The following is a 26,180-nucleotide window of genomic DNA, read 5'->3' as shown; positions in this document are numbered from 1 at the left end:
TTTTCATCTGCATCTTTATTTCTTATTTTTAAAATGGCACTCATTTCATCATCTAGTGTGTACAGTTCACGCTCCTCTGGTGATTGGAGTAGCATAAGTTTTTTAAACATATTCATTTTCTAATAAGTGAACTCAATGATACTGCCTAATAATGGGAACAGTGCTCCCCCGTTCTGTAAAACCAGTTTTCTTCTAGTAATGAAGGGAAGCGATTTGTTGCTTAGTGCTTTTATATATTTTTTTCCTTCATAGGCGTTACTTCTGATTGTGTTTTAGTGGAATATTTCCAGATAAAACATTTTTGCAGATTTCACAGAGTGTGGTAATTTGGCTGGAGGTGCAGTGTTTTAAAGCATCATTTGCTTGTTTGGGAGACGAATGGGATAAGTACTTGATGAGATATTCATAGCATTTGAGTCTATTAGCCATTCAGGTACTAACACTGTGTTGAGTTCTTCTCCTGGCAAAATCCGTGACCTTAAGCGTAAAATATCAGGTGTTTCCTGTCTAAAGTCTAAGATTAAATATGAGTGGGGTTCCCCGTGTTGCATCTTTATATATCTGAACTAATACGTTCGTTTTTCCTGGAAATAATTGGGAAGCTAAATGAGAAAACTGTAAATACTCTCGGGGATTTTTAAAAGCAATAATGTAATGGCTATTGAGAGAAATTATCCGAAAATGTGTTCTTTTAGAGAACAAATTTTGTGTCAGTAGAATGACACTGAGGTTATGATGATATGAACCTTTTATGAAAACATCAGCTATTTCCGTGCTGTCCTTAGCCTGGTGAACCAAATTATCCATTATGAGTAAATTTCTCACATTTGAATCAAATTCAGGTAACTTCAAACGATTCACGAATTCTATGTTGGTAATTTTTTTAAATTTATCCTGATTTTCACTGTAACAGTAAATGATTCGCTCCAGTGGTGGTTTGATTAGTTGATTAATCTCTCATGTTCTATGAGAGAAAATACGAATGTTTTTCCTGACTGAATAGCTTTGGAAATAATGCATGTAAATGGATGTATGAACATAGTGAAAATGATAACATAATTAGACTGTGATTATTTTTTATATAATCAGAGATCATGTAAAAACAGATAGATACTTGTTTTTAATATCAAAAAAAATCTCCCCATCAAGATTTTTTTTATCACAGTCACCATGTAATCATGCCAAGACGAATTTTTTCTTTTTAAATTCTAAGAAAAAAAAGCTATTGTGTAGTAATAATAACAGTGATGTGAAAACTGCACAAGAGAAGGGCGACACTGCAAATTATCATGTTGGGAAACAATTATGGATTTTACCTACCAGGTAGAATGTTGTTTAGTTTTCTGTCCCACAGATGGCATCTTTTGCTTAATGGGGTATGTGAGTGTAAGGAATTATCCTTTAAAATACCCATAGGGAAAAGTGCATGTGTCTGTTGACACTATGCACTTCACAAAAGTGTATCCAAATCTTTTTGTTACGGAGGTCGTTTTCAGTTGACAACTCCATTTGTCTCTGTGGACAGAAAATGGTACAGGAATTTGGATGTTTTGTGGCTCACCCCTTACTGCTGCTATCATAGATTCCAGATTAATCTCAGTGGCTGCACCAGAATTTAAAGTAATGCCTTTGCATTTGGTCACAATCTTACCCTCTGCATTCTGTATGAATAAGATTTGGGGCCTGTGGTAACAAACTCAACTATAAAGTTACAGTCGAGTTCGTCGCCTAGCACCCCAAGGTAGTGGACGGTGAGTAATCACCTGGTTTTTCACTGAAAATGACAGAATCGGTATCTGCGTATAAAAGCCATCTTTGCAAAAAAAAAAAAAAAAAAAACATGACCTCATATAACTTTATTCTACCATAGGCAGCTACAAATGAGGAGATTTTCAGGCTCGGTGCCTTCAATAGGAGAATAGGCAACCATCATTTGCTCTTCTGAAACTAACCTGGCATCTTGGATAACTTTACTGTCATCTAAAAATAGTTCTACGAGGTCTTCATAAGATGAAATCACCTGGGTCTGAGTTCTTAACATTCTCATACCAAGCCTTCCCCATAGAGAATTCAAACAAAGCTTAACAAGTGAATGTTTACCAGGATTTTTACTAATGTGTTCACTATTTAACATAACACCTTCCCTTAGCAAAAACTCATCCAGATAAGACTGTCGGTTTTTACCTTCAGGCCATCCAGATGCTTCCTGTTTCAGCTTCAGAAAGCTATCAATGTAGTGAGCAAAGAAGTTTTCTTCACCTTCAAATTTTTGAGAAAAATGCCACACCTCATAAAATTCTAAAACTTTATAACTGCGAGCATGTGCTAAATCTAATTCTGGAGTACACCAAAAACCTGTAAAAGATCGGTCTATATGAGAGCACAATGGGACCATTTCAGAAGCACAGATTCCACACAGGGGGAAGATAAGTTTTCATTCACTGTGATGGGCAAAACCAGTAAAAAGAGTTCGGAAGGTGCTTCCACTTTTGCATGTGGCAAATACCAAAGTATATTCCAGGAGAATAGTCAAAATTATCGAGAATAACTTCGAGATTCCTCTTAGGAAATACCTGGTATTTCATCACCCATGGATAAAGGCTATTGAAATCCAAATCGCGAATAACTTCCCCTTCTGACTGAGATTTGTGATACATTTTGTAGCAGTCAGTTCTGCCACCATGCAAAGCACTACGAGGTAATAAAGTTTTTCAAGGCTGTGGATTTTCAGAAATTTCTGTATTAAATTGGCATTCCCAAATTGAGATCAATCGAATTCTTCGCTACAAAAATAGTTTTTGTGATCCTTTGTTTGCTCAAAAAAGGTGATCATGTTTGTGTTTCTGCATGCATGGTTGGTAAGTATTTGCTCTATAACATTCCTGACAACCATGATAGAAGAAACCGTAGTATTCATATAAAATGCTTTCACATTTCCCATCGACAAAATAAGGTCCGATGCGGACTTCCCCCCCCCCCTCATAATGTGCATGTAGTATGGTTATGTTGTTCTGTTGTTCTTGCCATTGAGCCAAACCAAAGCCTTTCGACTTTGCACATTTTCCACCTGTAACCCCGAGCAGGAAGTATGGCCAAAGTGTTAGGTTTTAAAAGGTTCTGGAGAAATACTCTCAAACATACTCCTGCAATTGTAATGTCATGAAGAAACGGATCGATCTGGGTGAGCTGTATGAAGAGAGTGCAAAAAGTGTTGCAACTGTCATGCAAAACATGCACGTCATCCTTTGTATAAGCCAAAAGTTCCATTTTCAGACAGTATTCAGTGTCTAGCCAATTTTCGTACCATGTCTCGAACTCTGTATGAGTTTCTTTGTTCGCAAATTACAGCTGGAAATATGATTTTTCGAGGATGAGTCCACAATAATCCATAGAATCGGATGTGTGAAACTTTTATTATTATTATTATTATTATTATTATTATTTGACACCTCCAGGGAGTCCAAAGACTCATCGAGTCTTTGGACTCCCTGGTCCATATCCCTGACAGAAGGGGGCGCCCAGCGAAATTCCAAACATTCCAAACTTTATCTTATCACTATCCATCACCTATAATGCCATATGCAAACCATTTACTTATCTACAACTCATAACAATACACATCCATGACACGGAGTTCACTTCCCCCATGCACCCTACCCCTATTTTGTTCATAGTGTCCCACCAATCACGCCACGAATCCGTATCCACTAATATATCTTCCTTTTCCATTCAAAACAATAACATCACTTATTTACAACTAACAATTGGGTCGCTTATTTACAACTAACAATTGTGTCGCTTATTTACAACTAACAAATGACATCACTTATCTACATGTGAAAACAACACACACCCAAGATGTGATTCCTTATCTTATCTTGATCTTGATCTGGTCAGAAGTGCCCCACCAATCACAACACGAGTCCTTATCTCTACTAACACCCACAATTCCTTACGCGAACCAAAACACATGACCTGACGTCACATACACATATGCCCCCGGGGAAATTCCAAACATTCCAAACTCATGGCGTCGCACACACAATGCCGTCATCTTCTTTTCAACCAATGACGTCACAATTCCTTATCTTATCTTGATCTTGATCTGGTCAGAGGTGCCACCCATACTACTGGTGACGGCTAATGGCAGATGCTTGTTGGCCACCGATTTTCAAAAGCATTTTCTCTACTCCAAAAGGCATTAGAATATCAATTAATTAATATTTATTTATTCGTTTATTTTGCATAGTGCAATAAATATATAACCAATCACAGGAAAAAGTAATGAAGAGTGCTCTCTTCCTTTTCTTGACACCATGTTAAATAAGCATTATTTTAAAAGTGCTAATATTTCTTTTGTTTTTCTCATTAAAGCTATTTTCACTCTTCGAATATGCAATAAACAATGTGCAATAAACAATTCTTAACTTTGCATTAAGAAACAGAAACTAGATGGAAACACTGCTTAAAGTCATGCACTTTTTTTGCCTTACCATTTTTTTCTTTCTTTCATGAGAAATCACTTTCATCTCGAAATTTTTAGTGTTATTTGTAGTCTAAGACTGAGAGTTCTCCATATATTACGATACTCTATGAATTCCTTATATTATTTCTTCCTTCATTTTTTAACCGAAATAAAAATTATCTTCAATTTCATCCAGATAATAAATTCTAAAAGAACAAAGTGTGGCGACGAAAGTTTTATTTTTGTTTATTTTTCTTTCTTCTTCTTCTGTTTTTTTTTTTTTTTCTTGCATGTCTTTTTATGTTTTTAATGTTCAATTTTTCTCGGATACGTTAAGATCAAAAACTTTCAAAACACACACACACACACACACACACACACACACACACACACACACACACACACACACACACACACACACACACACACACACACACCTTGAATGGTGTTGCATTAGTAGGAGACAAAAGTTTCGGGATTCTTAGAAAACATTATCGAGTCTGCAGCCGAGCCTCTAAATCCTCGTATTGCTTATGTAATTATTAGTTTCTATGATCATTTCAGTTATCATTTTTAAGACATCCTTGAGTGGTTTATTGCTTTATTACCTGTGTTAATGCGACGGCATGATAATAAAAAAAGTTATGGATCTTTCTGCTGCTCAAACCACCTGAAGCAAATATCATTTTGTACGCTTGCCGATATTAATTTTATACCACGTTGAAAATGGTATCTTCTAAATTTACACGCATTAATTTCCTTCTTCTTTTTCTCCTACTGTAAAAATTCTACAAGGTGAAGGTTTAATAGCTTCTATGTGGAAAAAAAAAGGTAGAAATGACAAACTCTCTTCAGAGATATCTAAAATAACGAAACAGTTTTAAGTTAACATTAATTTGATATCCATTGGAAATTTTTTTTATTCAAGCGGTAATTTGAACACAACAATTTCCAGTTATTTTGAAGTCAGCCAAGTTTCCCTTTTCATTTTCAGCGCAATGTTTCCTCATCATCAATAATTCCAGTCGTAATGATATTTCGTCAACCATATCCAAGTTAAGAAAATAATAATATCCTATTATTAGATATGTGAAGAGCCAAAGGCTTCAATTCGGCGACTATTAGCAAAGAGCTAACTAAGCTGACATTTTCCTTATGTTTTACTATTCCTAGGATGTTTTGGATTTACAGCACAGATCTCCGCTTTAACAAGAGTCTAAAATTGCAGGAAAAAAATGTTATTGTCCAAGAACCAAACAGAAGCAGTAATAAAGCTTATTTCGTATTATCGTTCATATCACAATAACGATTCTTTTATTCAGCAGCGTATTTATGTTTCTCAGAATTTACACTTCATTCAAAATAAAGACATTTACGTGTGGAAAATCTGCAGGAATTCATACGTGCTGGCATACGCATTAGAACAAACATAGTATCTACATATAGCGTAGGTGGAATTGAAAAATAATGGTTGTTATAAATCATGCACAACTTACCTCTGTGCAAGCTCATACGTTTCACCTTTTTCACCTGTTTTTTTAGGATTAAATGACTGGGAAACCGAGATAAGAAATAAAACAAATTTAAATGGCACGACTAGTTTCGTCTTTAACAGACTTCTTCAGGTACAAAAAATAAAAGAAACAACCAATAACGAATAACCAATTTTGTGTTGTTATTTCCTTTACGGAAATAACAACACAAAAAAAAGGTTAGCGTATGCATTTCAACGTTAATGCATTGACATTTATGTATTTAAAAACATTCTCTCTCTCTGACCTCATTGTTGGGCATACACGTGCGCTCACAATATTGTGTACGCCAATATTGTATAACAACGAAGTGACAGTCAGACAGGTTATAACTTAGGTTGTTATTGAGATGTATAAGATTGAGAATGATTTCTTTAGATTCTACTATCTTTCTCTCTAATTCATCATAACAACGAAAAATATTAGTTAGCTTGTCCTATAGTACTGGATGGGTGTGGTTCTCTTCATTAGAATTCTCTTCATTCTCTTCTAACACACACACACACACACACACACACACACACACACACACACACACACACACACACTACTTGGAAAGAAGTCAACGGACACTATAGTGTGAAGAACAAACAACCATCGCTCCCACCTTAATAAGATGCAGAACCTTCTTTTGCTGCGATGACTACAGCAACGCGATGGTAAATACTTTCCACAAGCATACGACAGCAATCAATGGGAATTTTAGACCATTTTTCCTGTAGACATGTAATGAGGTCCTGGACTATTGTGGGACGAACGTCTCTTAACCTCACCCGACGCTCTAGTTCATCACACAGATGTTCAATAGGATTGAAATCAGGGCTGTGTGCAGGCCAGTCAAGTGTGGTGATGTTCATGTCTACAAACAATGAAGTTGCAGCAGCCTTAGGACACGGTACATTGTCTTTCTCAAAGAGACAATGGTCAGTTTAGATACCTCTCTGAATTCAATCTTCTTGGCACCACAAACAGAGGTCCAAAGCCAAACCAGAAGAAACAGCACCATACCATCATACCGCCACCTCCGATTTCACAGTAGAGGTTATGAACTCTGCTAAGAGACGTTCAGCGGCATCCGCCACACTTGTCTATCTGCTTGGTAGAGGGCATAACGTGATTCGTTTCTCCATAATACAGCTTTCGTTGGACGTGCTACTGTACACTGTCTTTTCACCACTGAAGACGTCGCTGCATGTTGGTTAGAGTAAGGTAATGTGGGGCTTGCATATTACGGTCCTACCATGTTGTGAGCCTCGATTCTGCATGTTTTTGAGTAGAATAGCGTTCCAGCCGATGTCTGGAACTCCCCACGTCTTTGCTGATAAATGGTGGTTTTTACATATTATCCTTTGTAGCACCATACGGTCACGTTCGAAGTGTGGTGGGTCGTCCAATGCGAGTAGCACTTGAAGTAAACTTGCTGCGCATCCATTTCAGTATGGTATTAATGATTGTTGGCCCGGGATGGTCCAATTTGTTAACAATTTGCCGATGGGGCTGCGACATTGTGCCATGTTGCAGTCCTATGTGTTCGGTGAGACATGGGTCGGGAACAGCCTTCATTAAATGCTTCGGTCAATTGTTGCACATAGAGGGGTTCTGTTTGTCAGTACAAGCGTCTGGTTCCTGACAGACTGTCTTAGGACCACAGTTGTGCCTCTTAGACAAGGAATGTGGGTTATTTTTCCACATTAAAGACTCGGGATTTCTGTTCATTTTAAGAAACCAGTGAGCTCTGCTGTTTTCAAACGCGTCGCTCCATCCAGAGGTTTACCTACAATAGGCCCTTTATCGAATTCCAAAAGATCTTTGTTTTTCACATTGTGATCAACACTATTAAAGATTGCTGACCAGCAGTATTTTTAAATGACTACCAAAAAACGTGGTGACCCGCGTGACTAAGTGCACATACGCCTATCTGTTCGGCAATTCTCTGCGTAAGTGACGTTTACGTACATCTTCACTAAGGTTTCCAATTCGGTTGACATGTGTAGTATGTAATTTTTATATGTAACACACATAAAAATAAACAACACTTTCGTGCAACATTTGTTTAAAAAAATTATGAAAATTATGGGCGACGCGACAAAGGCTACGGACAGCGTACTATATCTGTTAACTGAGAATATTTTGGAGCCACTTTGTTTAGAAAAATAAAAATCTGGAGTCACCTTGAGAGTGAACCCTGACACGTTCGTATGAGGCTTGCTAACAATTGGTGTTCATACAGAAACAGGTAACTCCCTCTCCTGCATTCGTTGTGCGTACTATGCGCATGTTCCATATGGCTCTGTAGTTGGGGGGGGAAAAAAAAAGAACCTGTCCAAATATAATTCATCCAGGTTCCCCGAATATCACGGAAAGCAGGATATGTTACTGACCTATGGAGAGATCATTCTCTCTCTCTCTCTCTCTCTCTCTCTCCAGATGTGTACATTTGCAACAGCCTTTATGGAACTATCTATCAGTAAAGATCTTTCTTACTTAGACATAACACGGATAAATCTACAATAGTAAGAATTATTTTGGTTGAAAAACAAAAATGAATAATTGGAACTATTAGTTTCGTAGATGACATTTCCTAATAGAGAGATGAAGCGGAATTTCAAACAAAGAAGATTTCTAACTGAAATCTTGTTGATACTTCGTAACCTCTTTTAATCCTTTTGCAATAATTTATATCATAACTTGTCTGCTTTTGTGTGTGTGTGTGTGTGGCATTTTAGTATTAGTAAAATAGGTGGGCTAAGAGTTAATCAGGAAACAACCATACTCTATAGACTAAAAAAAGAATTTTCCAAGCAAAATCAGGCATCTAATAAACAGAATGGAGGTCTCACACCAAGCAATAGAAATCATATGCAGTCTAAAGGCATTCACAAAACAAAATCCATACTTACGGTGGGGATTTCAACCTACCCACCCTCTGTTGTTTGGAAGTACAGAATACGGTATCCACTCAGCCAACGAAGTTGGAAAAACTTACTGAGACAACTTTTTAAGACTCTAATAGTACTAACTATTGTCATTCATGATCAAATTCTAGTCCAATAGCCCGGAATCTCTCAAGCATATCTGTGACTTCCCTCCGAACATATACAACTTGTAAGAATTAGTTTCGACACATTCTGACAAGCACGGAAAGACTTGGTGGTGATGAATTACACCGAACACAGATGAGATGTTCTGGAGAACTGTGTAACACAAATGAGCAACTGTAATTGTTCACTTCAGTTAGTTTTCCCTACAAGATGTAAAAACATGCAGCTTATAAAACTGTTTTCCCATGGCTTGACGTAGAATGGACAACTTCTCAATTGTTATGAAATGTTATTTAAGTTCTTTATTAAATACTCCTATTTTTGAAACCTTCTGATGTCAGCTTGCCTGAGAGATGTCAAAGTGAAACATTTGATTCAATATCGGTATCTGCCTATACAGAATTAGGAACATGGTATGCCCATGTATGCACATAGAGAATTCATAGAATAATGCACGTGCGACTTAAAAGGGCAATCATGTATTGTTGAATGAAACCTGTAATGCACGTGATGACCTACAGATTGATATATGAACAACGAAGTAATTACCCAATAAAAGCATTTTGTGTGTGTGTGTGGGGGGGGGAATCTGAACATTGGAATCATCTTTAAATGATATTAGTTTTTGTTTTTTTTAGGAAAAATACTTTTTTATCCCATTTCTTTTTGTCAATGTTCAAATTCAGTTTATAGGCAGCAATTTGAAGTACTTTTAACGATTTTGAAATTTAAAAATGATGTCAAAGGTTACGTTTCTGAGCTGAAATTCTCAGATTTTCTCTTGAAAAAAAAAAAAAAAGTTTTCTTAAAACGTTTGTTCAAACATTCTTTCAGTTTGAACGAGATTTTTCTCTAGAAGTGATTTTTCTTCAAAATGAGAATTTTCTCTAAAAGTGACCACTTAATGGCGATCTTTTCGTGTAATGATTAATTAATTTTAATTCAAGAGTAAAGGAATAACAGGAGGACATATAGCCATCCAGATATTACTTTCGGTGAGAAAATAACATCAACACATAAATATTTACAACGTCATAATCGAACAAACTACCTAGTGTATTTTTACAGCCTGCTATAAGAAATACGACGTTTTAATTCAAACTAAAAATTATGCTTATATATTTCTATGTGTTCTACTGTCGACTGGACCCGAAACTTGGTTTAAAAAACTGATTTCTTCCGAGTGAAAAAATTCATACTTATCTGCGCCAAAGATCGATTTACATGGGAACCCGCTTAAAAGAGACATAGAAAACTTAAGTATAAAGAGCTAATAAGCTTCATTTCGGCAATGAAAACATTACTTAAATTAAGGGGATATTAAATCCCGCATAGTTTTAAAACCGAATAAGAAACTCAAAGATCGGAATCAGAGAGTTCCGATCTTTGAGTTTCTTATTCGGTTTTAAAACTATGCGGGATTTAATATCCCCTTAATTTAAGTAAGACATAGAAAACGTTTCTTCACTGGGTGATTGAAACGAACCTGTATCTTGAATCATAATCTTTTCAAATAAATTCTTTTTGACTTATTGAAATAAGGCAGAATTTAAGTATTCTTAAGAATACTTAAATTCTGCCTTACAATCACTTTCCAACCTACATTTTAAAAATAAACTTTTGAAATTTCGAATTTTAAGTTGAATATTCTTGAAGTAATAACAACTACAACAACTTTCGAACAAAATCGATTTGCATTTCTTTCGAACAAAATCGATTTGCATTTCTTTCGAACAATTGATGCACATTTCATGTTAGTTGCGTAATTAGGTCTACATGCTTTATTTAATACTAGAAAGTGTGATGAGTCAATACTAGGCATATGAATTTTGCATCATATACCGTATTTGACTCACAGCACTTATATAAGTGTCTAAAAGAAATGTGTGGAAAGAAGGCTTTCAGATAAATGCTGAACACTGAACCGGAGCAATTTAGTGTGATACTATGAAATACATTATCCTTAAAAACAAGAAAATTACTTAAGAAATTTTTTAAACATTCTAAGTATAGAAGAAATTTATTGAAATTAGAGATTATTCAGACAGAAATAAAGCGAGGAAAAAAGCAAAGTAAAAGGACCACGCAAAAGGAGAGGACAAATAACAGAAACAGAAAAATCACTAAGATACCTTATTCAAATTTAAGGTTTTTGTGTTATCGTGTTACTCTTATTTTTTCTAAAAGGTAGAATAGGGCTTCCCCCCCCCCTAATCTTTCGGTTTTAAGACATTGAGAAGCATGTTTTAAATACAGTTAATATTTGGATTTCAAAAACATCTCTTTATATGTAGCAACAGTGGCCAAAAAAGATTTCACACGCAGTTTACTTCACTTCAGCTATCTATCGATTATATGCAAATAACCACATTAACGAGAGTTTATTTGTCCTTTACGATGAACGAAAAAGGGGCGTGAAATGAATCTTGAAGAAAGATTGGAGTGAAAACCGCCATTTTAAAAGGAGATGTGCGAAGAATAAAGCTAATTTTAGTAGCAAGGAAAGAAGAGAAAGGTGTTGAAATTATAGGTGTTATAATGTCAGCGTCAGTCGTTAGTAAGACAAATGATGCAAGCAGTGACGTAGAAAAGATTTTGCAGATCATTTAGTATACATAATAAAATGACCATAAAGCGCGTTCTGTAAACTTATCACGTCAAGAGATAGAGCGAAGGAGAAACTGAGATTTGCGCATATGCTTTATTTTTCTGTTGTAGACTTAAAGCAGAAAGCTAACAAATAGTGTTTACCCTCCTCCAGTCTTCGTCAGAAAAATGACATCTTCATATTTATTTATTATCTTCAACATGAGATTATTTTGAGAGATTTTAACCTTGGTTTCAAATAGTCATTCATGAGCGTTAGGAGTTGAATCATTTCACTGGTATTCTTTCAAGCAATAGTTGCGAAAAATTAGAACCTAGAATCACAGTTAATGAGAAAAACTATGGAATGGAGGATCGAAAATCTTTCTTGACTCATTGATATGCCAATGCTGATGGTGCTGTTGTTCTGGATTAAAAGTTAAAAATATATAAATCTGTGTTCAGATAACTTTCACTGTTCGCACTAGTTAGCTTAAGATAGCCTTCTTCTATGGGACTTAGGCAGAACCGTTGTTAGGATATATATACTCCCTAAACAAACACTATTTTGGAGCCCCAAAATTTGCCACTCCTGGGCGTAGATTTCTTAGTGGGTTACGATAGCCATGGACTTAGGATGGAACTTTTTCATACATTGTTACAGAGTATTCAACATAGAAACACACATAGCATTTATAGATTACAGAAAGCCTTTAACAGTCTTAAGGAAAAAACTGTGGACCAAACTCGATAATTTAAAGATTCCAAATCAGTTGTTTGCAGCAACAACTAACATGAACAAACAGTCAAATAGCTTTAAGAATCAATTAAAAAGTTACAAAATGGAAATCAATAAACAGAGGAGTCCATCAGAGATACCCATTGTTACCAATCCTTTTTAATATCTGTATAGACGAAATAGTAAACAAATGGAAGAAAAATACAAAACAAGCATTTTAACTTGACCGTGGAACAATACTTATACCGTTTTGTTTGTAGATGACCAGATAATCATAGAAAGAAGTGAAGATAAACCTCCAGAGATCAATATACTTTTTAAACGTAAACATATGAAAATCATGATTGAAAATAAATGTTTAAAACAAATTAGCTGCGTCAAATACTTTGATTGTGCTATATAGTATACAAAAGAAAGTTTCAATGTTGCTAAAGATAACACTGATGATCAATAATATTTTCAAACCTAACCGAGTTCAAAAGCATACAAGAATAAGAGTTTATAAAGTTTTGGCAAGACCTTCTCTACTTTACGAAAGTGAATTATGGACCATAAAAAGTGCAGAAGAAAAAAGAATAGAAACTGGAGAAATGAAATTCCTACGAAGAACAGCAAACTATACTTTAAAAAGAAGCACCGGAATACGTAAAGAACTAAAACAGACTCATTATTAGACAAAGTACGAATACTAAAAGAAGTGGATTGAACATATTGAAAGAATGGACAGTTCAACACTACCCAAAAGGATACTCGGATACCACTCACTTGGAGGACATAGAAGTCAATGACAAGGAAAAGATGGAATGAAAATGGAACAAGCTATTGGGATAAATCCCTGAAAGGGTGATGACGATGAGTGAGTATCTACAGTGGTGTTTGAGCACAAGAGTGTGCATCTTCCGTAATGGAGAAACACTTGATGTGGAAATTCTTCAACACAAATTTTGGTCTTCAAAAGCGTAGTCTAAGAGGTGCAATTATAGAATTTGTGTACAAATTTTGATTGTTAAAATACCTATTAGATATTAACGCATCTAATTAAAACAACTTTGTTTTCTTTTAATATTTAATTTTTTTTTCTTTTATGGACGAGTTTTTTTTTTTTTCAGCATTATACTTTTGAATTCTAAGGAGCACCTTTTGGTCTTCCGATGAACATCTAAGGAACCATCTTAAAATATATTATAAAGTAATATCTTTTTTATAATTGTCAAGAATTCTATTATGAAAAGTATGTGTTTCATAATAATATTCTTGTATATAACATTCATTATCACATGGTTTAAGTGACCATGCCTTGAATACCTTGCACAAAATCAATTGAAAAAAAAAAAAACTACTATGCTTCACCGCAACAAATATAAATTTGAAATATAATTCTTAGAATATCAACAGATTAAAAAAAAATCCTAATCTAAATAAATATGATTGCATTAAACTTCCCAAGATTTGGGAAATATTAATTCTTAGGCCTCCCGCCCAAAAGCCAAGTATAGCCACCAGCACTCTTAGAGGCGCCCCTTGTAGGATTTTAGGCCTCTAGTCTAACTTCTACTTATTATTTTATGTGTTTATGTGTGTGTGGTGTTAAATTTATTTTTTTCTGGGTCATAGACGAAATATCGGAACGACTGAACCTGTGTTTAATTATTCCTTTGTGCAGTATTCATTCTATTAAACCTTATAAAAAGTATAAACCAGCACCTAAATTAATTACCTGAATTAATGATAATCGAAATGGATTATCATTCCACTGGATTCCACTTTATGGGAGTCGTTTTGGTTTCCTGTGAATTCTGGATTTGATAATGTTAATTATATTAGTGTGTTAAGAGATCGGTAATCACACTCGAAATTATACTGGGTATCAAGAAGAAACAAGAATGTCAGATGTAACAAATTCCAGCATCGGAAACTGAACCTTTCTCTGAAAGAGCCTGGAGAGAATTTGTGAGAGAAGGATCATTATTCAACCAAATGTCTCTTCTGTACCAAGTCTGAGATTTCTGTGGAGCGCTTAATGGCAGCACACAATCCAAATGTGAAGGAATAGTATTCTGTGACTCTGCAAAGAAGTCATTGAATATACTATATAAAGTTTTTTTGTTGTTATTTTTATTTTAGCGAAAATTAATTTCTCTTCGATGTCATAGAGTTCCATTTATGGTCTGTCTTCAAGAGAATGCTGGAAGACAGACCATAAATGGAATGACTCGAAATACACGTGAAATTTTTTCTGGCATTGGGCCAAAGATTGGTACCATGAGATAGAAGATCCCATGTTGATCGACAGCGGCTAATCCATACATGTATACATTAACGGAGAAAACCATTAAATTAGAATGAATTAAAGCGAAAGAAATTAGACAGACCCTTGCTACGAAGAGTGGGATATGATGCAGGATAAATAGGTAGATAGATACTAGCGGAAAGCAAAGATAAAATTCTAAGCTGCAGGATAGATAACAGTTGAGTAGGAGAGAATAAAAGGTGAGAGAGAACAAAATTCAATTATTTAGCTCAAACTTTCAGAGCAGTTCTAGAAATGACATCAGAACCAGGTAGGTATGATGACAGATACAGCAGTAGCCAGGTAGATTTATTGGTTGTAATTTGTTTTTATTTGTAAATTACTTATTTTCTCCTGGCTGGTATTTCGAGTTTCCGGAGGGGAAAACCCTTCGCCTCCGTATGGGACCGGCTAACATCAGAACCAGGTGACTTCTTGGTATCCCGTTTAGACAAGATGAGACAAAATCATAGGGACCATTGAAATGTTAATATTTGGAATGCCAACACGATATTTACCAAATTAGAGAAGAAGATTGCCAAGAGAAGAACAGAAAGTATGATTGCGATTTGGAAATGATGCCATTTTTTTTGCTTTTAGAACTTCTTTTCAGCTCTTCGTTCAGGTCTGTCCAGTCCACCGCTTGATCCAAGGGAATTATGATAATAAATGTTCCTTTGTCCAGTGATACTCAAGTTTTGTATGCATGCGGGAGAAAAAATCAATGCGTCAAGCAACGTAATGCATTCTCTTTCATTTCGTTTCATTTCATCTCACAAAATGAGCTTTTTATTTGGAATGTACAAACAAGTAGTAGTCTGACAGAGCAAGACGTTGACTGGAGGACTTTAAACCCTAAAGCTTGGAGAATTTCCACAGTTTGTTTGGAAGCAAATACATCTTGATCAAAACTTGATGCAAATGAAGTCTGTTGCGATAATTCACAGAAATAACCGCAGCTAATCTACTTGGTTTGCATTTAATCGAAAGTCTTAGCTGCTGCTGTGAAAAATGCGTTAATGACACTTTTAATGTTCTCACGAGACGTTTATGCGGAAGCATTCCCCAGTTCATTCTTTGCCTGATGCTTATTTGATAATTTTTTCAAACATATGAATACATTCATATAACTTCTCTATATCAAATAATTCTTGCTCTTCTGCACTGTATAAACCTTTTAAGTGTTCGACAAATTTCTGCATGTGCCTACTTTTGGTAGTACAAGTAGACTAACATTTGTGAATTGGCTAAGCAGTCATGTTCACGAGCAAATCGGCAAGAGATGATTAGTGAAATTCAAATCTAAAGCAATATAAGAAGGAACAATGCTCACTTCCTATCCAGCGTCATAATCCACCAAAGACCTGTATGTCATCCATGATATCTTACCATTAAGAAAACTTTACTGAACCTTTCGTAGGTGGGAGCCACATAAAAATAAATACGAGTAAATAAATAAAGCAAGTAATAATCAAGTCCTTCCCCATTCCCCGATCATCTCTTCAGAAGAACTTCGACTTCAGAAATGCCATCACTATACCTTACATCCGTGGCACATCAGAAAAAATAGCCAGATCGTTAAAAAAGTACAACCTCCATACAGCTTTTAAGCCCTACCGTAAACTTGCTACCCTTATCCTTTGCACCAAAGATCAGCTCCCTCCTCTCTCAGTGTCTAGAGTATATAGAGTACCTTGTTCCTGTAAATTGGTTTACTACGGACAGACAGGCAGATCAGCAACCATCCGGTTAGAAAAACACAAGTCATACTTCTGCAATCACGATTATGGTCAACCTGGCCTTGCAGATCATGTTTTGGATACATCCCACAGGATCTCCTGGAAAAAAAACACCATAGTAAATTCAAAAAAAGAAAGCTATTCTTTGAATCTGCACCTGCACTCAGGAATCAACCTAATTTAAACAAATATGGTTGCATAAAATTTCCCAAAATTTGGGAAACATTAATTATCAGAGATCCCTCTTTACATCCTAGGCCACCTGCAAACGCCTATAGAGGGCGCACCACCTAGATAGGACTTTAGTTTCACTCACTATTGTATTGTATTTGTATGTATTGTTACAAAGTTTTTTTGTAATCGCTGAATATGTTTCTGTGACTGATTGGAAGCATTAAAATTAGTTTTTATCCTTTCTCAGTGCTGATAATATTCCATTAAACCAACATGAGTTCTTCACAGCATTTAAGCCTCAACACATGTATTTTTATTCATTTTTTACATAGTCGGCAAACTGCATTAGAGATCAAACATTGGAACTTTTTCAAGCCACTTTAGAAATCCAATAAGCGGAGCGGTGGTCTCGCACCGGGCATTTGAAACTAATTTCTCACCTAAAAACAATCACAAACATCCATGTCGTCCATGGATTCTAACCTGCGGCCTGTTAGTTGGAGAACGAATACGCTAACTACTCGGCAAATGTTTAGCATACATCCGGAACATTATTAAAAATTATCCCGTACATAATCTGAGCAGTGAGAGAAACTTGTCTGCTATTCCCTAAATCTTTTCCACATATAGCCACTAACAGCTATATTAAGTTACCGGATATAAAGTGTGTATCATCTGATTGCATATTAATATAATAAATTAATATTTTTTATGACATATGATATATACATTACATACATGTGATTACATATGATACAACATTGCATACATTTGTTTACATATGATACATACATTATATGCATTTGATTATATATGATACATACTTTTCTTTTAAAAAAATTCAATTTTTTTAAATTAAATTATGATTAATATTGTGATATTTACAACATAAGATTACCTATATGAAACAGGTTTAATTCTGTTTTTTTTCCCGTAACAATGAAATTCGTACAGGTTTACAAGTTTTTCTTCTTTCTTTTCTTTTTTTCCCCTGTATAATGTATTATTATTATTAATAATAATAATTTTTTTAAACATTTTATTGTTTCTCAGATAAATTACATACATTATATGAAGACAATTACGCATAACAAATACATTCTCGTACATAAAGTTTTTCTTTAAAATAATAATAATAACAATAACTGTTTACAACATATATTATTATAATATTCATAATGATGATTATTACAGATGTTTCTTTGCAATTTTACACTCTATATATACAATATCAATGGATATAATCACTCTATATTGCATACTTCGGTATGCAATATAGAGTGATTACATACATTTGTTTACATATGATACATTACTTACATCTGTTTACATATGATACTTACATTACATACATTTGTTTACATATAATACTACATGCACTTGGTTACATATGATACATCTTGGATGAGAACTAATTTCTCTGCTTTCATTCTCGAAGCTTATATGTAAGCTTATCTGAGGATGACACCAGTTGGTTTTATTTATTGGTTTTTTTTTGCTGTGTTGGAAAGCTACGAAATCTATGATTGACAAATTCGCACGCGCGCGCACGCACACACACACACACACACACACACAATGACTTGGAATGTATTGATGCTTAGCTGAACTGGAAGCGTGAACGAATATATTGTGGTTATAGTATGTCCTTAGGGCTCTTTTCAGGCTATTGTAGTTTGTAAGGTTTCTGTATTCAAAAGGTAATTTGTTTATCATGTCTGGGATGTAGTAGTTTCGCGTGGCCTTTCCGTAGTGATTATTGTATTTATAAGTGATATAATTAGTAGTCTGAGGTCTTGTTATAGGGTATGTATTTCTGACTGTCCTGTAACTGGCATCGAAATAATTATTGTTTTAGCAAAGCTCCATAGTGACATAAATATTTTGCTGTCAGTATTTTGTGTTCTGACATTGCAATGTATATAAGGTCGTTATTTTCTCTTTGTTCCCAAAAGATCAGTTTTATCATTTTGTACTGTAGCGACATTAATCTATTTAATTTGAAGGGTGCACAGAACGCATATGTTGTTATAGCATATCTTAGTATATTTTGACATAGTGCTTTGTATATTAGTGTTTTTTAGGCGTATGGGAACTATGTCTTTTTACCTGTAGAGTTTGCCACTTATTGTTCGGAGTTTGTTGTGTAGATGGTTTATGTGGCTATTCCAGTTCATATCTGCATCGAAGTAAATTCCAAGGTATCGTATTGCTTCAACATGAGTGATAATATTGGTTTTGCTGTTCTGTGTGTTTTTTATGTTGGAAAGTTGATGTTGGATGGTTATATATTTGTTATCAACTGGTCGAGTCAGTGGATTTCTGAATATCATTAATTTTGTCTTTTCTGAGTTTAGGTATGGAGTTTTTTGTGAGCCAGTCTATGATGAGATTTATATCATGTTGCATATTTGTTTGGGCTATGCTTGCGTTATTATGGATGGATATTATTGCTGTATCGTCTGCGTATTGGAATATCTTACCTTTGAGTGGTAACTGATTAATATCGTGCATGTAAATGTTGAATAGAGTTGGGGAGAGTACAGCTCACTGTGGCATTCCACAGGTTACTGGTAGCTCTCTGCTTCGGTTTGATCCGATACGTGTGATATGCTTTCTATTTTGAAGGTAGTTTGTAAACCACCTGTGAAGAGGCCCGTCTATTCCAACATGCCTCAGCTTTTCTAACAAGGTTTGATGTATGAGTGTATCGAATGCTTTGGTTAGATCTATAAAGACTACCATGGCAATTTTGTTTTTGTCTAAGGCGGTATTAATTACGTCTGTAAAGTCTTTCAAGAGAGATGTTGTTCCCTTATTTTTCTGAAAACCGTATTGTGTTTTGGGGATAATATGAAAGTTCTCTCTATATGCTGTGAGTTTCTTTAGTATTATCCGCTCCATAATTTGATTGATTATTGGTAATTTTGCCATGGGACTGTAATTTCTGATTAAATTTCTGATTTTAAAAAAAAATAATGTGAAATTATAAACATCTTGAAACACATTATAATCACCTTTACTCCATCTGTACATGCTGAACAAATAATAATAATAATAAATAAAACAAAATATGAATATTACATTATATTTCACGTGTATAAGTATACAATTTACAATAATCCAATAATTATGTATCTAATATTTAAGTAATCTAATACTTATAAATTAAATAATTATGTATTTAATATTCAGAGATATAGAGTAAATATTTGTCATATCGTGTCCTCTCAGTGCGTACATTTTTCTGGTAACCAGTATAACAATCGCCCTTGGTTACACATGAATATGTATTTATGTTTATTCTCTTAAAATTTTACCTCGTTTTTTGTATCTTTATATATTGTATTTTGTCTCTATACTGAATCTATTTGCATCTGTACTATGTATTAATGTTAATAACACATACTATAGTTACGTATTGTAATTACTTATCTCGCATTTTACCTCATCTTTCATTGTACTGCATCTATTGCATTTCCACTGTGTTAAAGTTAATAAACCGAAATAAAAACACTACTTCAACTTAAATAACAGTGAGGTAGGATGCGTGTGCATCCAGCAATAGAATCAATGAGGAGGAAAAAGTCAATAAAACTGAGGATGCATTCTTACTTATCCACATCTATACGTTTAGCATGTACAGATGGATAAAAAGGTCATTATTATGTGTTTCACGATTTTATAATTTCACATTTTTTTTATTTAGCTGAAAATTCAGTTCTCAGCATTGTTAAATCAATATTGATCTAGACAGTATTTTGTGAATAAAGAATAGAGGGAATATGGATAAAAAAAACGAGCTGATGTTTCTATGTAACTGATATCCCTCTTTCCGTTAGCTTACCATGTACAATAATTCACTAAAGGTGAGTTAGCTGATCTCATAAGACTGTGGCAAGTTTCTCCTCCAGGAAACTCGGTTTTTTTCATCCTGCAAAACACACAAAATAACCATAGGAACACATACAATTAACAGACATAATACACTGATCTCGTAACCTTAGTTACTTTGGCCATAATTCAAAATAACCCAAGACAAGTACAATAACTCACACTCAAATTATGTCCCCGTAGAGCATCATGTGCTATAAGTTCAGCAACCCCTCTTGGGTGGGCCATAAAATAAACAAATAAATAAACTTTTTATGAAAGGTCATGCTTATTGGATAGGGAAGATTACTGTTGGGATCAGTTACCAGAGTTATAGGCAGTTTAGAAGGATGTGAAAAGAAAGAGGGAACGGGAAGACACTTATCGCTACGCTTATTAGTTTGTCTGACCGCCCAATAATTCTAAATCATATGGATTATGGTTATATTAACACTGCGGCTTCATGAGTTAACTAGAGAGGGAGTCGTTAATTATGAAAGTGGTCATTCTGTAGAGTGGTTACAGAACAACTCTATATATGGCGCATAAAACTTTTATTGTTATTATTTTTAAACTAGAATGGAAGACAGATCATTAAATATCCTCTTAATTTAGTGTGCATTACTGCAGAAAGTTCTACAGTAACTTTGTATGTTGTTGCAGACACTTCCACGTTGATATAGAACACTTGACAAATGAGCCTTCTCTGTTCTCTACAACTCATAAAATATGTGATTAACGAGCGGAAACATCTCGTTAAAGCATCCTTCATTCTCTCTCTCTCCCTCTCTCTCTCTCTCTCTCAAAAAAAAAAAATAAAATAAAATAAAATAAAATAAAATAAGCGCCTCTCACAACATATTTAAACACATATACCGAAGGACGTTTAATATAGAATTAGAAACACAGCAATAAAAGTCAACTGGAAGTCAATTGGATTGAAGTAATTAAACTGAAGATACTTGAAATTTCAATAACAGGTCTGTAAGCTTTTTTTTTTTTTTTGATGCATTGTACGTAGCGCATCAGATGGTGAGAGATGAATTTTGTCTCCCGGTGTGTGCGACCACCACACTGCTTACTGGAAGCTTGAAGTTTCCCAACATTTCGTAAGTGGAATTCACATTAAAAAAAATATACAATATAATATATAACAGAAAATTCATGTTGTTTTCTTGTGGTAATATTTGTTAACAACCATCGACGAATAACACAAAAGCGCTATTGGTCTCCCTCGAAATGCAAACAATTCCTGTAGGAAATCAGATGGTAATTGATATCTCGTGTGGATAGTTTTTATGAAAAGCGTTACTAGAGGAGGGGAAGAGACGTTTTATAGACGATTGATATTTGAATGATTAATAATGAGAAATTATATGAAAATTTAGGTGGGAAGATTTAAAGATATTAAAAGGTTCGCCAAACAAATCAGTGTCATTTCTAAAGACCTACATTCAATCACGTAGTCAGTACTTGTCTAAGAACTTTAAAATAAAGATAATTAGCTGGTCTCAGATGAAGGCTTTTTAAACTCTAGTCTACTTGGATTTTTTTTTTCCAGGTAAACAAGCAAAATCATTTGGCGAACATATTGTATTTGTTAAATACGATTATAATTAATTAATACTTCTGTGCTTTAAGAAGCAGTGACTTTCACGAAGTGCACTTTACGTACAGGCCACTGAATAAAAGACGAATACGATGCGTATGTCACGCGCCCTTCCATATACGTGCGTGTGTGTAAGACATATAAGTCATTCAAGTATACATTTTTTTTTCTAACAAAAATTATTTATCAGAAACAATATTGAAATTACCATTTCTAATAATAATAATTTTAATTTGTACCTTGGGTTGTACAAAGGTGTTTTTTCTTCCAGAAATTCAGATTTCTCATCCTACAAAGATTAAAAACCTGAGTTTTCGGAAGAAAATATGTGAAAATGCAATTATCAAACACTGGCGTTATAGCCTTAGTTGCTACTTTTGTCCTAACTCCAAACCACAACAGCAACAGCGCATTATGTATTATATGTATTTGTAATTCTCATTATAAACCATTGTATTGACTGACGTCTGTCTACGTAATATTGTAATTTATATTACAATAGTTATTTAAAAATATGAAGTCCATTAGAATCACTCAGATGTATATTGAAAGCAAAACAGAAGAACCAAAAACTTGGGCATTATTAAAGTAAAAAAATAATAAATATTCGAGTTATCTTATAACCAAATGGGCAAATAATTTTTGTCCTTGGAACCTTGAAAAAATTTTTTCTAAAGTGATATATATTGAATGAATTTTTTTTATTATTTAACGAGTTAAAAATACGATTTCCTCGCCCATCCCATGACCGACTGCTGTACCAGTGTTATTCATTTACTTCATCAGGAAGTGTGGTTACATTTCCTGGGGAAGAAGAAGATTGCTGCGTAAATCTACTTGGCACGTGTGCATACATCTGAGCATCAGCTGTAGAAACGTTTTTTTTTTTTTTTTTCAGTTAATTGATGTCAGCAAATGACATTTAAACGACAAGACTCCAGCAGATAAGGGGTCTCATCCCATTCAGACGTGTACATCAGCATGTGCAGATTTTAAATGTTAGACGATTTTCGTCGACCTGTGTGAGACCATACCTGATTATTGGAGACCTGAAGTGGCTTCAAAAGTTCAATGTTTGCTTTCTAGAGCAGGATTCCAGAATTATATAATCAGCAGCCAACCAGCAGTGATAATATACGATAAAATAGTGGTGCAGTGTGCATGTTTAATTAAACAGGGCGATTTGATCATAGACATGGTCAAATTTTTAAAGCTAATTACAATTATCAATTGCAATTAGCTTTAAAGAAAAGCTTCGCCATTCTTTTTAAAGACTACAACCTAATTTTTGTAGTTTTTCTAAAAAAAAATCTACAAATTTGAAATGATATTTCACAATTTGAAACACGAAAGTTGACATAATAACTGAATACGTGTATTATAATCTGTTTTGAAAGAGATCTGGCATTTAAATAGCTTGTTGTCTTTAATGCATATTTATGTTTGCAGTTTAGCAAGACGTGGTTGAAATTAGGCTGCGTCCAACAGTAAAATATAATAATGAGAAATAAAGTTAAACATAATAATTTAAAATATTTTTTGTTCGAGTGGTTAGAAATTCGTGGTTCGTTTACCATAGTTATTTATGCGTGATGTTCTCAATAACAAATATTGACGAGGATTAGTCAATGTGAGTGTTGTGCTTCAGTATTCATTGGCTTTTCGTTAATTAATAATCTTTAATAACACAGAATTCGTATACGACCAAATAGCTTATATACGGCTTCTGTGTTTGATAGCACAATAGCAAATCCACACAAGATAAGCTCAAGCAACAGCAATGCATTAATATTTTTATGGTATAGTTATAGACTGTAGAGCATTATTGTAGAAGGTCGTCCTGTCAAAATAAAATCTAGAAATAATTTTAAAAAGTAAAGAATTTATTTTATAAGCTGTTTACTAATATGATGCCAATTTAAAGTTTAAAAAAAAATTGAAATTTCTCTTCACCTTCACTAACGACTCTCGTTATTCTAAAGGACAGCTGCACCTTTAAACGATGTGGCATCTTCACTATACAATCCATTTAAATTATAAAAAATAGAAAAAAAGAAAGAGAAAACACACATATAATATTATATGATGAAATAAAAACAGCGTTTTCGCTGACTCATTCTGATTTTCATAGGGGAACTTTTATCGCTCAATTCTTGAAGGCACGCTAATGTCCATTTTCGGCCCTTATGACAAGTTTACTGACTTTCACGTTATCTGTGAATATTTCTAAAAATCTCTTTCATCTTTATTACCAATAAATAAAAAAAAAAGTCTTGTTTATCTGAGACAGGTAATTCACCAAAAGATTAGGGAAAGCGGTTATCATGACTAATCAAATCGCTGATTTTTAAGGTCAAGATTTTTCTCTTTGTTTCGTGCCGTTCGTCTTATGCACGCATTGCACGCATGAACATAGTGGAAATCATGATTTTTTTTTTATTTTGTTTTCATTCACGTGATTTGGACTCTGATTACAGCCAAATGTATTTCAAGTTCTCTCAGTCTGACTTATTGGTATGGGGACAGTTTCGATCCACCATACATCATTAGTGGTATCTAAGCAATCATCTATACTCAGTCCATCTTTCAGCCTTGTTCTGCTTAATTCATTACCCACTGAGTGGGCAGGATATTCGTGTTATTTGTTGGCGTGTGATGTGAATGGATATTTCCATCACACGCTTGTCTCATTAATAAATGAAAAGCAAATAAAGATCTTAAAAATAAGCCGTACACTACATGTGCGTGGAATATATTAAAAAAATTAACTTAATTAGTAATTAAAACGACATGATTAAAGGAGAATTAAGACATCAAAAGTGTCAAACAAAATACTTTTGAATGATGCTTCTTTAAATATAATAAGAGTGGAGGATTGCATTTCGAAGGGAGGAGTTGATGGTAGGCGGAAAGAACACTGTATCATTTATCTTATATTTCGACAAATAGAAGACGATTATGTAAATTATCTTTACATTTTCACACTACAATAAAATAAATTAAACTGAGACATTAATTCTTTTTATGTGAAGCAGCATCTTTCTGCATTTATGCATCACAGAATCGTGGCATCTAATTATTTTTCGTAAAATGTACTCACCGAGAAAATTATCGGTCACCATATCCAGTACAAAGGAACTTCGCAGTAAGACAGAGTAGTTGGATGTTCGCCACGGCATGGAATGGAAGAATGTTCTTTTATATCTAAGAATTCTTAGCTTTTCAGTTTCAGGAAAAAAAAAGGAGAAAAGAAAATGAAGAAAAGGAATAACTCAGAAATGTAGTTGTGCATTGCTAAAGTTAGACTGCATATTAACCTTTCGATCACTACTACCAAGTGCTGTAATTTTAGATGTTTGTAAAACGTGAATATCTAGCAAAACACCACTTACTATGTTCCTGAATCGATTACATTTGTCTGGTCTCACTAGAAAACTCAGCTATCACGGTTTTAAATGCACACCCTAGGCATGCTATTCGATTATCCATCTTTTGCCCGCGTCTTGTTATTTAACATCTCAAGGAACTACACAATGTGTAATCTTATGATGCGTTACTAATTCGATAACCCGGATGAGCTGCGGGAGCTGTTATTTGGTATTGTTAAGGCCGTATATGAGACCACTCTTATGGTTTTTAAATTGTATGTGTTCTTCTAGCCGGTTGGCTAATATTGTGAGATGAAAAACCTTTCCGCAGCCGTATGCTAATCGTCTTTTTTTTGTTGTGTTATTTTCATCCCTAAAGTGACAGCAACAAATAAGAGGGGGGAAAATGCACATTCCAGCCACGGAATTAGAAACCTTTATGCAGATATACGCAAACATCTCTTACGCAGCGTATATGCAAAATACGCTACTCAAAACAATTAGGGATATTTTAGTTTCTGTCGGATAATTATAAATTTCTGCAAATAATTATAACTATTGGGTACTTTATACATGAATAAATATTTCTTACTTATGGATAAGGTGTAATTGATGAGGTATTGTTTAACTAATCAATATTTATTACAAATTTAACAATATACATTTTAGCGTGAAATAATTTTAACAAGAATAACAACAAGAATAGCCCAAAACGCTTTTGTTAATTTTTAATAGGGCGCAGGTCTCCATTAACAGCCAGAACA

At 34.3% G+C, this 26,180-nt stretch overlaps 1 protein-coding gene across 1 annotated transcript in view; it reads right to left on the bottom strand.

Annotated features, from left to right (window-relative positions):
* LOC150108596 (uncharacterized) overlaps window positions 1-25,392 on the bottom strand; it is a 220,890-nt gene extending 195,498 nt beyond the window's left edge. The window contains exon 1 of the mRNA XM_090416039.1: window positions 25,149-25,392. The gene's annotated coding sequence lies outside the window, so the exon portion shown is untranslated. The remainder of the gene's footprint in view (window positions 1-25,148) is intronic.
* Window positions 25,393-26,180: the final 788 nt, after the last annotated feature.

The sequence above is a fragment of the Typopeltis vanoorti genome, chromosome 3 (assembly GCF_054136105.1).
Source record: "Typopeltis vanoorti isolate ZY-2024b chromosome 3, IOZ_Tvanoo_1.0, whole genome shotgun sequence".
Lineage (NCBI taxonomy): Eukaryota > Metazoa > Arthropoda > Arachnida > Uropygi > Thelyphonidae > Typopeltis > Typopeltis vanoorti.
Note: the sequence above shows the minus strand (reverse complement) of the source record. Positions and strands in the feature narration are given on the sequence as shown.